The sequence below is a fragment of the Bubalus bubalis genome, chromosome X, assembly GCF_019923935.1.
Source record: "Bubalus bubalis isolate 160015118507 breed Murrah chromosome X, NDDB_SH_1, whole genome shotgun sequence".
Lineage (NCBI taxonomy): Eukaryota > Metazoa > Chordata > Mammalia > Artiodactyla > Bovidae > Bubalus > Bubalus bubalis.
Genome location: NC_059181.1, coordinates 71185740 through 71200434, shown reverse-complemented (window position 1 = coordinate 71200434; position 14695 = coordinate 71185740). Strand labels below are relative to the sequence as shown.

At 38.3% G+C, this 14695-nt stretch overlaps 1 non-coding gene across 1 annotated transcript; it reads left to right on the top strand.

Moving 5' to 3' along the window:
- The first annotated feature begins 14164 nt into the window (after nt 1-14164).
- Nucleotides 14165-14274, top strand: LOC112582464. Its single transcript, XR_003106993.3, has one exon. It is a non-coding gene; the product is annotated as a U6 spliceosomal RNA (small nuclear RNA).
- The last annotated feature ends 421 nt before the right edge of the window (nt 14275-14695 follow it).

Sequence of the window (14695 nt, the reverse complement as noted above, 5' to 3'; positions counted from 1 at the left end):
GCGCTCAGCCTTCTTCACAGTCCAACTTTCACATCCATACATGACCACAGGAAAAACCATAGCCTTGACTAGACGGACCTTTGTTGGCAAAGTAATGTCTCTGCTTTTGAATATGCTATCTAGGTTGTTCATAACTTTCCTTCCAAGGAGTAAGCATCTTTTAATTTCATGGCTGCAATCACCATCTGCAGTGATTTTGGAGCCCAAACACACACACACACACACACACACACACACACACATATATATATATATATATATATATATATATAAACATATTTACATATAACAACCCTACAAGACAAGTGCTATCATTATTTTCATTTTAATATATGAGGAAACTAAGCACAAAGGTCAATCAATTTGTTTTATTTGTGGCAATCCATGGTTTCTGGGATTTTTTTAAATTTTATTTTATTTAACTTTACAATATTGTATTGGTTTTGCCATATATAAAAATGAATCTGCCACAGGTATACATGTGTTTCCCATCCTGAACCCTCCTCCCTCCCCATACCATCCCTCTGGGTCGTGCCAGTGCACCAGCCCCAAGCATCCAGTATCGTGCATTGAACCTGGACTGGCGACTCGTTTCATATATGATGTTATACATATTTCAATGCCATTCTCCCAAATCATCCCACCCTCTCCCTCTCTCACAGAGTCCAAAGGACTGTTCTATACATCAGTGTCTCTTTTGCTGTCTTGTATACAGGATTATTATTACCATCTTTCTAAATTCCATATATATGTGTTAGTATACTGTATTGGTGTTTTTCTTTCTGGCTTACTTCACTCTATATAATCAGCTCCAGTTTCATCCACTTCATTAGAACTGATTCAAATGTATTCTTTTTAATGGCTGAGTAATACTCCATTGTGTATATGTACCACAGCTTTCTTATCCATTCATCTGCTGAAGGACATCTAGGTTGCTTCCATGTCCTGTCTATTATAAACAGTGCTGCTATGAACATTTGGGTACACGTGTCTCTTTCCCTTCTGGTTTCCTCAGTGTGTATGCCCAGCAGTGGGATTGCTGGACCATAAGGCAGTTCTATTTCAGGTTTTTTAAGAAATCTCCACACTGTTCTCCATAGTGGCTGTACTAGTTTGCATTCCCACCAACAGTGTAAGAGGGTTCCCTTTTCTCCACACCCTGTCCAGCATTTATTGCTTGTAGACTTTTGGATTGCAGCCATTCTGACTGGCGTGAAATGGTACCTCGTAGTGGTTTTGATTTGCATTTCTCTGATAATGAGTGATGTTGAGCATCTTTTCATGTGTTTGTTAGCCATCTGTATGTCTTCTTTGGAGAAATGTCTATTTAGTTCTTTGGCCCATTTTTTGATTGGGTCATTTATTTTTCTGGAATTGAGCTGTAGGAGTTGCTTGTATATTTTTGAGATTAGTTGTTTGTCTGTTGCTTCATTTGCTATTATTTTCTCCCATTCTGAAGGCTGTCTTTTCACCATGGATTGGAAGAATCAATATAGTGAAAACGAGTATACTACCCAAAGCAATTTATAGATTCAATGCAATCCCTATCAAGCTACCAATGGTATTCTTCACAGAGCTAGAACAAATAATTTCACAATTTGTATTGAAATACAAAAAACCTCGAATAGCCAAAGCTATCTTGAGAAAGAATAATGGAACTGGAGGAGTCAACCTGCCTGACTTCAGGCTCTACTACAAAGCCACAGTCATCAAGACAGTTTGGCACTGGCACAAAGACAGAAATATAGATCAATGGAACAAAATAGAAAGCCCAGAGATAAATCCACGCACATATGTACACCTTATCTTTGACAAAGGAGGCAAGAATATACAATGGATTAAAGATAATCTCTTTAACAAGTGGTGCTGGGGAAACTGGTAAACCACTTGTAAAAGAATGAAATTAGAGCGCTTTCTAACACCATACACAAAGTTAAACTCAAAATGGATTAAAGATCTCAACATAAGACCAGAAACTATAAAACTCCTAGAGGAGAACATAGGCAAAACACTCTCCAACATACATCACAGCAGGATCCTCTATGACCCACCTCCCAGAATGTTGGAAATAAAAGCAAAAATAAACAAATGGGACCTAATTAATCTTAAAAGCTTCTGCACAACAAAGGAAACTATAAGCAAGGTGAGAAGACAGCCTTCAGAATGGTTTCCAGGATTTGATCTAGGTTATACCATCTCTCAAAATAGGCTTAACTTATAAGCAACTTCCACATAATAAGATTTTTTGTTTGTTTTGTAAAAAGAATCTTAAAAATTCAGTGAGAAATGTAAGTCATTCACCAGTGTTACAATTTAGATTCTTTAATTCATTTAGTCAATAAATATTTCTAAGTACCTACTATGTGTTAATTAGGTTATGGCAATTATATTTGTGAAGAAAATATGGATCTTCTTTGCCCTCATATATCTTACATCCAGCTGAGGAAATAAATATACTTTTAATCAAATTAATAATTATATAATTACAATTTTTTGTTGTGACACCACCCTTATGGCAGAAAGTGAAGAGGAATTAAAAAGTCTCTTGATGAAGGTGAAAGAGGAGAGTGAAAAAGTTGGCTTAAAATTCAACATTCAGAAAACAAAGATCATGGCATCTGGTCCCATCACTTCATGGGAAATAGATGGGGAAACAGTGGAAATAGTGTCAGACTTTATTTTGGGGGGCTCCAAAATCACTGCAGATGGTGACTGCAGCCATGAAATTAAGAGACGCTTACTCCTTGGAAGGAAAATTAAGGCCAACCTACATAGCATATTCAAAAGCAGAGACATTACTTTGTCAACAAAAGTCCGGCTAGTCAAGGCTATGGTTTTTCCTGTGGTCAAGTATGGATATGAGAGTTGGACTGTGAAGAAGACTGAGTGCCAAAGAATTGATGCTTTTGAACTGTGGTGTTGGAGAAGACTCTTGAGAGTCCCTTGGACTGCAAGGAGATCCAACCAGTCCATTCTGAAGGAGATCAGCCCTGGGATTTCTTTGGAAGGAATGATGCTAAAGCTGAAACTCCAGTACTTTGGCCACCTCATGCGAAGAGTTGACTGATTGGAAAAGACACTGATGCTGGGAGGGATTGGGGGCAGGAGGAGAAGGGGACGACAGAGGATGAGATGACTTGATGGCATCACTGACTCGATGGACGTGAGTCTGAGTGAACTCTGGGAGTTGGTGATGGACAGGGAGGCCTGGCGTGCTGCGATTCATGCGGTCGCAAAGAGTCGGACACGACTGAGCGACTGAACTGAACTGAACTGAACTGAAGTTGGCTAAACGGTGGTATGATTGAGGCCTGTGGGACGTTAGTACTAATGGATGTTTAGAGGTGCCAGTCAACTCAAAACAGACACATAAGTTGATTGAACTCAGCTAGGGAGTCCTCACTTAAGGTTTCTCATGTAACTATAGGCATGTAATGATTGAAGTTTGAGTCAACTGAAAGCTTAACTGGATAGATATTTAAGATGGTTTCTTCAATCACCTGTCTAGAATTTTAGCTTTAATTCAGCTTGGATGGTTTTTCACATGGTTTGATTTTTTTTTTTTTAACCTATGCAACTTGGTGATTTCAGAGTAGCCTAATTTCTTACAAGGTGGCTAGCTACCCAGAAAATATGTGTTCCAAGAGACCCAGATACAAGTTGCAAGGTTTCTAATGACCTAACCTGGGAAGCTATGTATTATTTTCCCAACATTTTATTAGTCAAAAAGAAATTTAAAAAATATCAGCCCAAATCTGAGAAATGTAAACAAGGACATGAATACAAGGAGGCATGGCTCACTGGGGAGCTGTTTTTGAGATTAGCTACCATAATTCTCTTTTTCCTCATTTTCTGTTTCCAGAATTCCTACTACATGGATGTTGGATCTTCTGAATTGATTACCCTATTTTCTTTTTACTTTTTTATTTAAATAAGGACAATTCTTTCATATGGAAAGAGCTAGTACAATAACATATTTGAAAGGAGAAACAACAGGTATTGAACTGGAGGGAAGGGTGAAAGGCGAGGGTGCCATGACGGTCTAGTGAAATGAAGGTTCCATTTCCCATCCAAGGCAAAAGCTCACCCAAACAAAGTAGAAGCAAGCTGCATGTTACACCTGTAGCCATTATCTGCCCTTTCAAATATCTGGTCTACGTGAAAAGACAAAGAGGGGAAAGGTCAAAATAAGATCAAAAGGAAACAAAAACAAAAGACAGCCCTCTCAAGAACAACAAAATTACTCAAATGCTTTTTACTATGTAAGGCATGAGGTCAAAAGCTTGGAGTACACTATCCCCTTTACACAATGGAATAACATGTTGAAGGCAGGGCCCCGGGACACTGCTGCCATCTTGGAGGTTACCTAACTGTGCTGGAGAAATGGTGAACAGCAGGTTGGATGTGTGTGGAAGATCACTAGCCAGATATGTGCTGGTGGTTCCAGTGGAGAGCATAGCTAGAGGACAGAGTGTCTGACTCCAGCACTGAACCACTCCTGTCCTGGTGATTTGTTTGTCTTAAGTCTGGTTCACTTTTCGAGCAGGAAGAGCCAGATTTCTTGAAATCTGCATTTCCCAGTCATCACAGAACAGTACAAAGTACAAGTACCCAAGTGTCTTTGGTGCTCAAAGGTCATTTTCAACAGAACTTCCAACCCAGGCTAGCTCTGCAAGAAGAGAAATGGGACAAATACAGATTTGAGAGGCAACTCCCTGAAGGGGAACCACACAGCAGGGAGGGGACTTCAGCAGCTGGCCACATGTTGCCACTCCTATTTTTTTTTAAAACCTTTCTCCCTTATTTTGCTTCTCTCTTTTTCAGATATATCCTTATATCTCAATGTGGCTATTGAATTTTGTACTTCTTTTTTTATTTTCTTGTTCTTTCCTTTGTTCATATCATGGTGTTCTTATTTCTTAGTGTAACATTTTCTGTCCTCTGGTAAAAGACTGTGGAAAAGATCCTGATGCTGGGAAAGATTGAAGGCAGGAGGAGAAGGGGACGACAGAGGATGAGATGGTCGGATGGCATCACTGATGCAATAGACATGAGTTTGAGCAAGCTCAGGGAGTTGGTGATGGACAGGGAAACCTGGCGTTCTGCAGTCCATAGGGTGGCAAAGAGTCAGACACGACTGAGGGACTGAACTGTCCTCTGGTATCAATTTTACAACAATTTTTTTTTTTTTTCCCTTGGGTTGTTATATTTCCTCCAAGGTCCTTTCCTCCTTATTTTGGCTTATTTTGGTATCTGCCTTTAATGTTAGAGTCTTTTCTCAAATTTCTGGTGATTTAAAATATGTAACACATATTTAAGAATGAGACACTAAAAAAGGCTGGTTAGGTGGAGTTTGTCAACTAATGGCACTGTGAGATGGTTTGTAGGAGTCTGGCCCTTTCGTGAGCAAGATCTACCAATGTCATTCTCTTTGAGCTGAGTGAGTTTCTCTAGAGACAAATCATTCAAACTCCTGTCTGGATACATAAGTTTGACTACAGATTTTCTGAAAACCCAAGATAAAGGGGCGCTGTGTGCCTCTGAATTAGTCATGGTTCTCCAGAGAAACAGAATCTGTAGGAAAGAATATATAGATATATAGATATAATTAGAGAATGACTGAGAGATAAGGAATTGACTCACATGATTATGGGAACTGGTAAGTCGAAATCTGTAGTATGAGCTGATAGGCTCAAGATCTAAGAGTCAACATTGCAATCCCAGTGTGAAGGCAAGCAGCTTGGAAAACAAGAAAAGCCAATAGTGCAGATAAAGACAGTCAGAGAATATCCTTTTTCCTGGGGAAAACAGTCTTCTTGTTCAATTCAGGCCTTCAGCTGATTGGAACAAGTCCATTTTAATTATAAAGGGCAGTCTGATAACTCAAAATTCATAGTTTAATGTTAAGCTCATCCAAAAATACCTCAAATTTGACACATAAATTTAAATACAATGATTTCATTGATTAGTATGTACACATTCAAATAATTCGCTGTGATGTTTTAAAAAACCACCTTACCCTTCATCTTTAGGTGTAACTGATGTCATTGAACACAGAGCCCTTTTGTGCCAAAGTCTCTAGTGACTAAACTTCTAGCCTATGGCTGCTTTAACCAATAGAATGTAGCAGAAGTGACACTTTGCCACTTCTGAGAATAAAGATTAAGACAAAATTTCTCAAATTTGGCATTATTGACATTTGAGTTTGAATAATTCTTTGCTATGCAGGTCAGTAGGTGCCCAATATGCTACTGGAGATCAGTGGAGAAATAACTTCAGAAAGAATAAAGGGATGGAGCCAAAGCAAAAACAGTACCCAGCTGTGGATGTGACTGGTGATAGAAGCAATGTCTGATGCTGTAAAGAGCAATATTGCATAGGAACCTGGAATGTTAGGTCCATGAATCAAGGCAAATTGGAAGTGGTCAAACAGGAGATGGCAAGAGTGAATGTCGACATTCTAGGAATCAGCGAACTGAAATGGACTGGAATGGGTGAATTTAACTCAGATGACCATTATATCTACTACTGCAGGCAGGAATCCCTCAGAAGAAATGGAGTGGCCATCATAGTCAACAAAAGAGTCCAAAATGCAGTACCTGGATGCAATCTCAAAAACGACAGAATGATCTCTGTTCGTTTCCAAGGCAAACCATTCAATATCACAGTAATCCAAGTCTATGCCCCAACCAGTAACACTGAAGAAGCTGAAGTTGAATGGTTCTATGAAGACCTACAAGCACTTTTAGAACTAACACCCAAAAAAGATGTCATTTTCATTATAGGGGAATGGAATGCCAAAGTAGGAAGTCAGGAAACACCTGGAGTAACAGGCAAATTTGGCCTTGGAATACGGAATGAAGCAGGGCAAAGACTAATAGAGTTTTGCCAAGAAAATGCACTGGTCATAACAAACACCCTCTTCCAACAACACAAGAGAAGACTCTACACATGGACATCACCAGATGGTCAACACCAAATTAGATTGATTATATTCTTTGCAGCCAAAGATGGAGAAGCTCTATACAGTCAGCAAAAACAAGACCAGGAGCTGACTGTGGCTCAGATCATGAACTCCTTATTGCCAAATTCAGACTTAAATTGAAGAAAGTAGGGAAAACCACTAGACCATTCAGATATGACTTAAATCAAATCCCTTATGATTATACAGTGGAAGTGAGAAATAGATTTAAGGGCCTAGATCTGATAGAGTGCCTGATGAACTATGGACTGAGGTTTGTGACATTGTACAGGAGACAGGAATCAAGACCATTCCCATGGAAAAGAAATGAAAAAAAGAAAAATGGCCTTACAAATAGCTGTGAAAAGAAGAGAAGTGAAAAGCAAAGGAGAAAAGGAAAGATATAAACATCTGAATGCAGAGTTCCAAAGAATAGCAAGAAGAGATAAGAAAGCCTTCCTCAGTGATCAATGCAAAGAAATAGAGGAAAACAACAGAATGGGAAAGACTAGAGATCTCTTCAAGAAAATTAGAGATACCAAGGGAACATTTCATGCAAAGATGGGCTCGATAAAAGACAGAAATGGTATGGACCTAACAGAAGCAGAAGATATTAAGAAGAGGTGGCAAGAATACACAGAAGAACTGTACAAAAAATATCTTCACGACCCAGATATTCACGATGATGTGATCACTGACCTAGAACCAGACATCCTGGAATGTGAAGTCAAGTGGGCCTTAGAAAGCATCACTGGGAACAAAGCTAGTGGAGGTGATGGAATTCCAGTTGAGCTATTCCAAACCCTGAAAGATGATGCTATGAAAGTCCTGCACTCAATATGCTACAAAATTTGGAAAACTCAGCAGTGGCCACAGGACTGGAAAAGGTCTGTTTTCATTCCAATCCCAAAGAAAGGCAATGCCAAAGAATGCTTAAACTACCGCACAATTGCACTCATCTCACACACTAGTAAAGTAATGCTCAAAATTCTCCAAGCCAGGCTTCAGCAATATGTGAACCGTGAACTTCCAGATGTTCAAGCTGGTTTTAGAAAAGGCAGAGGAACCAGAGATCAAATTGCCAACATCCGCTGGGTCATGGAAAAAGCAAGAGAGTTCCAGAAAAACATCAATTTCTGCTTCATTGACTATGCCAAAGCCTTTGACTGTGTGGATCACAATAGACTGCGGGAAATTCTTCAAGAGATGGTAATACCAGACCACCTGACCTGCCTCTTTAGAAATCTGTATGCAGGTCAGGAAGCAAGAGTTAGAACTGGACATGGAACAACAGACTGGTTCCAAATAGGAAAAGGAGTACGTCAAGGCTGTATATTGTCACCCTGTTTATTTAACTTATATGTAGAGTACATCATGAGAAAGGCTGGACTGAAAGAAACACAAGCTGGAATCAAAATTGCTGGGAGAAATATCAATAACCTCAGATATGCAGATGACACCACCCTTATGGCAGAAAGTGAAGAGGAACTAAAAAGCCTCTTGATAAAAGTGAAAGAGGAGAGTGAAAAAGTTGGCTTAAAGCTCAACATTCAGAAAACGAAGATCATGGAATCTGATCCCATCACTTCATGGGAAATAGATAGGGAAACAGTGGAAACAGTGTCAGACTTTATTTTTCTGGGCTTCAAAATCACTGCAGTTGGTGACTGCAGCCATGAAATTAAAAGAAAATAAAAGTTTGAAAAAAAAAAAAAAAAAAAAGGACGGTTACTCCTTGGAAGGAAAATTATGACCAACCTAGATAGCATATTCAAAAGCAGAGACATTACTTTTCCAGCAAAGGTCTGGCTAGTCAAGGCTATAGTTTTTTCTGTGGTCATGTATGGATGTGAGAGTTGGACTGTGAAGAAGGCTGAGTGCTGAAGAATTGCTGCTTTTGAACTGTGGTGTTGGAGAAGACTCTTGAGAGTCCCTTGGACTGCAAGGAGATCCAACCAGTCCATTCTGAAGGAGATGAACCCTGGGATTTCTTTGGAAGGAATGATGCTAAAGCTGAAACTCCAGTTCTTTGGCCACCTCATGCGAAGTGTTGACTCATTGGAAAAGACTCTGATGCTTGGGAGGGACTGAGGGCAAGAGGAGAAGGGGACGATAGAGGATGAGATGGCTGGATGGCCTCATTGACTTGATGGACGTGAGTCTGAGTGAACTCCGGGAGTTGGTGATGGATATGGAGGCCTGGCGTGCTGAGATTCATGGGGTCGCAAAGAGTCGGACACGACTGAGCGACTGATCTGATCTGAAATTAATTCTTTGCTATGTGAGGCTGTGCTGTACACTTTAGGCTGTTTAATAGTATCCTTTGCATCTACTAGCTAAGTGCCAGTTGTATCTTCCCTCCTACATACACTTTTGACAACTAAATATATTGTCAGACATAACCAAATATCCTCTGGTGTATGGGCAAAAAAAAAAAAAAAAAAAGCAGCTGAGAACCACTGATTTTAAAAGATGAGCAGGTTCTTATTTCTAAGTCTTGGAACACTCATCTTTGGAATGTACTCTCCGGGGACATCCAGCCTCCATGTGAAAGATCTGACTACCTTGAAATAACCATGCTATGAGGAAGACCATGTATGGAGGGAAATGCTGACTGACCCTCAGCTATTTCAGCCATTTCAGCTAAGGTACCAGACACATATATGAAGAAGTCATCATGGACAGTCAGCCAGTAAAGTTTTTAGATGACTCCAGCCACTACTGCCATTTGACTGCAGCCACATGAAAGACAACAAATGAGAACCACTCAGAGGAACTAAAGAGCCTCTTCATGAAGGTGAAATTGCAGAGTGAAAAAGCTGGCTCAGAACTTAACATTCAAAAAGTTAAGATCATGGCATCCGGCCCCATCATTTCATGGCAAATAGATGGGGAAACAATGGAAAAAATGACAGACTTTATTTTCTTGGGCTCCAAAATCACTATGGATGGTGACTACAGCCATGAAATTAAAAGACGCTTGCTCCTTGGAAGAAAAGCTATGACAGACCTAGACAGCATATTGAAAAGCAGAGACATCACTTTGTCAATATAGGTCCGTATAGTCAAAGCTCTGGTTTTTCCAGGAGATGTGAAAGCTGGACCATAAAGAAGGCTGAACACCAAAGAATTGATGCTTCAAACTAGTGCTAGAGAGGACTCTTGAGAGTCCCATGGACGGTAAGGAAATCAAACCAGTCAATCCTAAAGGAAATCAATCCTGAATATTCACTGGAAGGACTGATGCTAAAGCTCCAATACTTTGGCCATCTGATGCGAAGAGCTGACTCATTGGAAAAGACGCTGATGCTGGAAAAGTTTAAAGGTTGGAGGAGAACAGGGCAACAGAGGCTGAGATGGTTGGATGGCATCATTGACTCAAAGGACATGAGTTTGAGCCCACTCCGGGAGATGGTGAAGGACAGGGAAGTCTGGCGTGCTTCAGTCCATGGGGTCGCAAAATGTCAGACACGACTGAGAGACAACTAAATATATCGTTCATACTGAACAATATTGTTCATACTGAACAAAAACTAGTGATCTCTGCCAACTAATAGAACCTTCATAAATAATAATAAATATTTACTTTATTCTATTAAGTTTGGGGATAGTTTGTCATAAAATAAAAAACAGATGGGGCATCAATTATCAAAGGAAAAATGCAAGAACATTTTTAAGACAAGAATTCCAGATTTAAATGACCTATCATAATGAATTAAAAATGAAAAATGTCAAAAGACATCCTTTGGAAATTTTAGAATATTGTGGATTAAAAGAACAGCTTAAAAGTTTACAATTCTCATTTTCTCTCCCTTCCTTCTCTCCTTACACATTTCTGGCTTTTGTGCAGGTGCATACATGCATGCATGCCTATTTGCATGAGCACACACGTGTGTGTGTACACACAAAAAAGTATTAACAATCAGTTCACATAAAAGGGACAAAGAATAAGAATGACAAAGGACTTTTCAACAACACTGGAAGCTGGAAAACAATGAATCATGACCTCAAAATTATTAAAGCAACTTACAAATTGTCACTATTTGCAATATGTGATACTATATGTAGAAAGTCCCAAAGACGTCAGCAAAAATGTTTATAATTAATTAAGAATCCATTAAAGCCAAAGGATGCAGTATTAATATACAAAAATTTCTTATGTTTCTACACACTAATAAAAATTATCAGAAAGAGAAATTAGTAAAATAATTTTGCTTACACTTGTATCAAAAAGAATAAATCTAACCAAGGAGTCAAAATACCTGTACTCAAAACAACTATAAGATATTGATGAAAGAAATTGAAGACAGCACAAATAACTGGAAAGATATATCATGTTAAAGGATTGGAAGAATTAATAATGTTCCAATGTTCATAATGTCAAAAGCAATCTACAGATTCAGTGAAATCTCTATCAATATAATATACCAAGTGCACATTTCACAGATCTGGAACAAATAATCCTAAAATTTATATGGAACCACAAAGGCTGCATAAATGATTTTAATAATCATATTATTTAAAAATAAAAACTTAAATGTAAGGGCTGAAATCATAAAACTTCTAAAAGGAAGTACACTCTTTAACATCAGTCATAGTTATTTTGTTTTATGTGGGGGAGGATCTGTCTCCTCTGGCAAGAGCTACAAAACCAAATATAAATGGCCCACATCAAACTAAAAAGCTTTTGTAAAGCAAATGAAATTATCAGTGAAACAAAATGGCAACTTAATGAATGTTCAAAAATATTTACAAAGGATATATTTTATAAAGGCTGATATGCAAAATATATTAAAAACTCATGCAACTCAATATCCAAAAAAACCCAAACAATCCAATTAGAAAATGGACAGAAGGTCTGAATAGACATTTTTTCCAAGGAAGGCATACAGATTGCCAACAGATACATGAAAATGCTCAAATTCCCTAATTATCAGGGAAATGCAAACCAAAACCATGAGATATATCCTTATACTTGTCAGAATGGCTATTATCAAAAGGACAACAAAAACAAGCTTTAGGAAGTTATGGAGAAAAGAAAACCCTCGTACACCTGTGAAAGGAAACCCTAGTATACCTTTGATAGAAATATAATTAGTGAAACTTCCTCTAAAAGTGAAAATAGAGCTACCGTATCATACAGCAATTCCACTTCTGATATTTATCAGAAAAAAATTAAAACACTAATTCAAAATATATATATGCACCTACATGTACATTGCAACATTATTTATAGTAGCCAAAATATGGAAACATCTAAGTGTCTATCAGTGGATGAATGGATGAATTCCACATACATACAGTGGAATGTTATTCAGCCATAGAAAAGAAGGCTTCCCTGGAGACGCAGACAATAAAGAATCTGCCTGCAATTCAGGAGATCCAGGTTTGATCTCTCTGTTGTGAAGATCCCCTGGAGAAGGGAATGGCAACCTGCTCCAGTATTCTTGCTTGGAGAATCCCATGAATAGAGAAGTCTCATGAGCTACCATCCATGGGGTTGCAGAGTAGGACACAAATGACTAACATGACTTGACTTGATAGGAAAGAAGAAAATCCTGCCATTTGTAACAAAATGGATAAATCAGGAGGACATTATACTGAGTGAAATGTCAGACAGAGAAAAGGAGTTACCATATAATATCTCTTATTTTGGAAGGAAAAAGCTATATAAAGCAAGTTTATAGATACAGAGAACAGACTGGTAATTTTAAGAGGTTGTGGGTGGGGGAAAGATAGTGATAGGGGAAGATGGGAGAAATGGCTAACCTTTTCTTTTTAGTTTAAATAAATTAAATAGAAAATTTAAAAACAAGGCGCTTATTTTAATATTTTTCCATCTTTTGTATATTATGAACAAAGCTGTTCATAATATTCATATACATATTTTTGACTGAACATAGGCTTTTATTTCTCTGGGACAAATGGTCAAGATTGTGATTGTCGGGTTGTATGGTTGTTGCATGTTTAATTTTTTTTAAGAAACTGACAAACTGTTTTTCAAAGTGGATCTACCATTTTACATTCCCACCAACAAAGTATGGGTTATCCAGTTTGTCCACATTCTTCCAAGAATTTGGTGTTGTCATTGTTTTTTTAAGGCCAACCTGACATGCAATCAGTGATACTGCATTATAGTTTTAATTCACAATTCTCTTCTATGATGTTGAATATCTCCTCATGTGCTTATTTTTCATCTCTCTATGTCCTTCTATGAAATGTCTTTTTATGTCTTCTAAACAGATTTTTAAATTTTATTTATTTTTAATTGAAGGAGAGTTGCTTTAAAACACTGTGTTGGTTTCTGCCATGCGTCAATATGAATCATAGGTATACATATATTGCCTCCCTCTCGAACCTCCCTCCCACTTGCCGCCCCATCCCACTCCTTTAGGTTGTTATAGAGCCCTGGTTTGAGTTCCCTGAGTCACACAGAAAATCCCCATTGGCTATCTATTTTACATATGGTACTGTATATATTAGAGGCTTTCCAGGTGGTGATTGTGGTAAAGAACCTGCCTTCCAGTACTGCAAATATAAAAGATGAGGGTTTGATCCCTGGGCCCGGAAGATCCCCTGGAGGAGAACATTACAACCCACTCCAGTATTCTTGCCTGGAGAATCCCATGGACAAAGGAGTCTGGTGGGTTACAGACCATGGGGTTGCAAAGTGTCAGGCATGATGGAAAGATTTTGCACACATGCACACACAGTTTATATGTTTCCGTGTTATTCTTTCCATTTGTTCCACCCTCTTCTTCCTCCCCCACCCCTCATGTCTGTAAGTGTGTTCTTTATGTCTGCATCTCTTTTTCATTCCCTGGAAATAGGTTCATCAATATCATCTTTCTAGATTCCATATATGTGTGTTTTTCTCTTTCTGATTTACTTCACTTTGTATAATAGACATTTGAGACTTTATGCAGTTCTTTGTGAAGCTTCAGAGGTGACACAGTGGTAAAAAATCCACGTGTCAATGCAGAAGAGCGAGTTTGATCCCTGAGTCGGAAAGATGCCTTGGAATAGGAAATGGCAAGCCAATCCAGTATTCTTGCCTGGAGAATTCCATGGACAGAGAAGCCTGGTGGGGTATAGTGGACGGGGTCACAAAGAATTGAACACAACTGAGTGACTGAACACACACACATAATTCTCTATCTGCTCTAAATATACAAAGTATATGAGCTATATAGCATAGTATATGTGCTGCTCACTTCAGCAGCACATGTACTAAAGTTGGAACGATAGAGAGAAGATTAGCATGGCCCCTGTGCAAGGATGACATGCAAATTCGTGAAGCATTATAAATATAAGGACTTTCAGAATATATGGTTTGCAAATATTTCTCCCAGTCTGTAGCTTATCTTTTCACCCTATTAACAGAGCATTTCATAGAGCAAAATTTGTAAAGTATGATGAAGTCTAACATCAATTTTACCTTTTATAGGGCATTAATTTGATGTCAAGTCTAAGAACTCCACGTGGCCCAAGATCCTGAAAACTGTGTCATAGTTTTTCTAAAAGTTTCATACTTTTACATTTTATAATTAAATCCATGATACTAATTAGGCTAATTTTTGTATGAAATGTAAGGTTGAAGTCAAGGTTATCTTTTTTTTTTTTCGCCTATAGAAGTCCATTTATTCTATCACCATTTGTGAAAAAAATTATCATTCTTGCATTAAATCGCTTGCATCTTTCTTAGAAAAAAAAATCATCTGGGCATAACTTTTT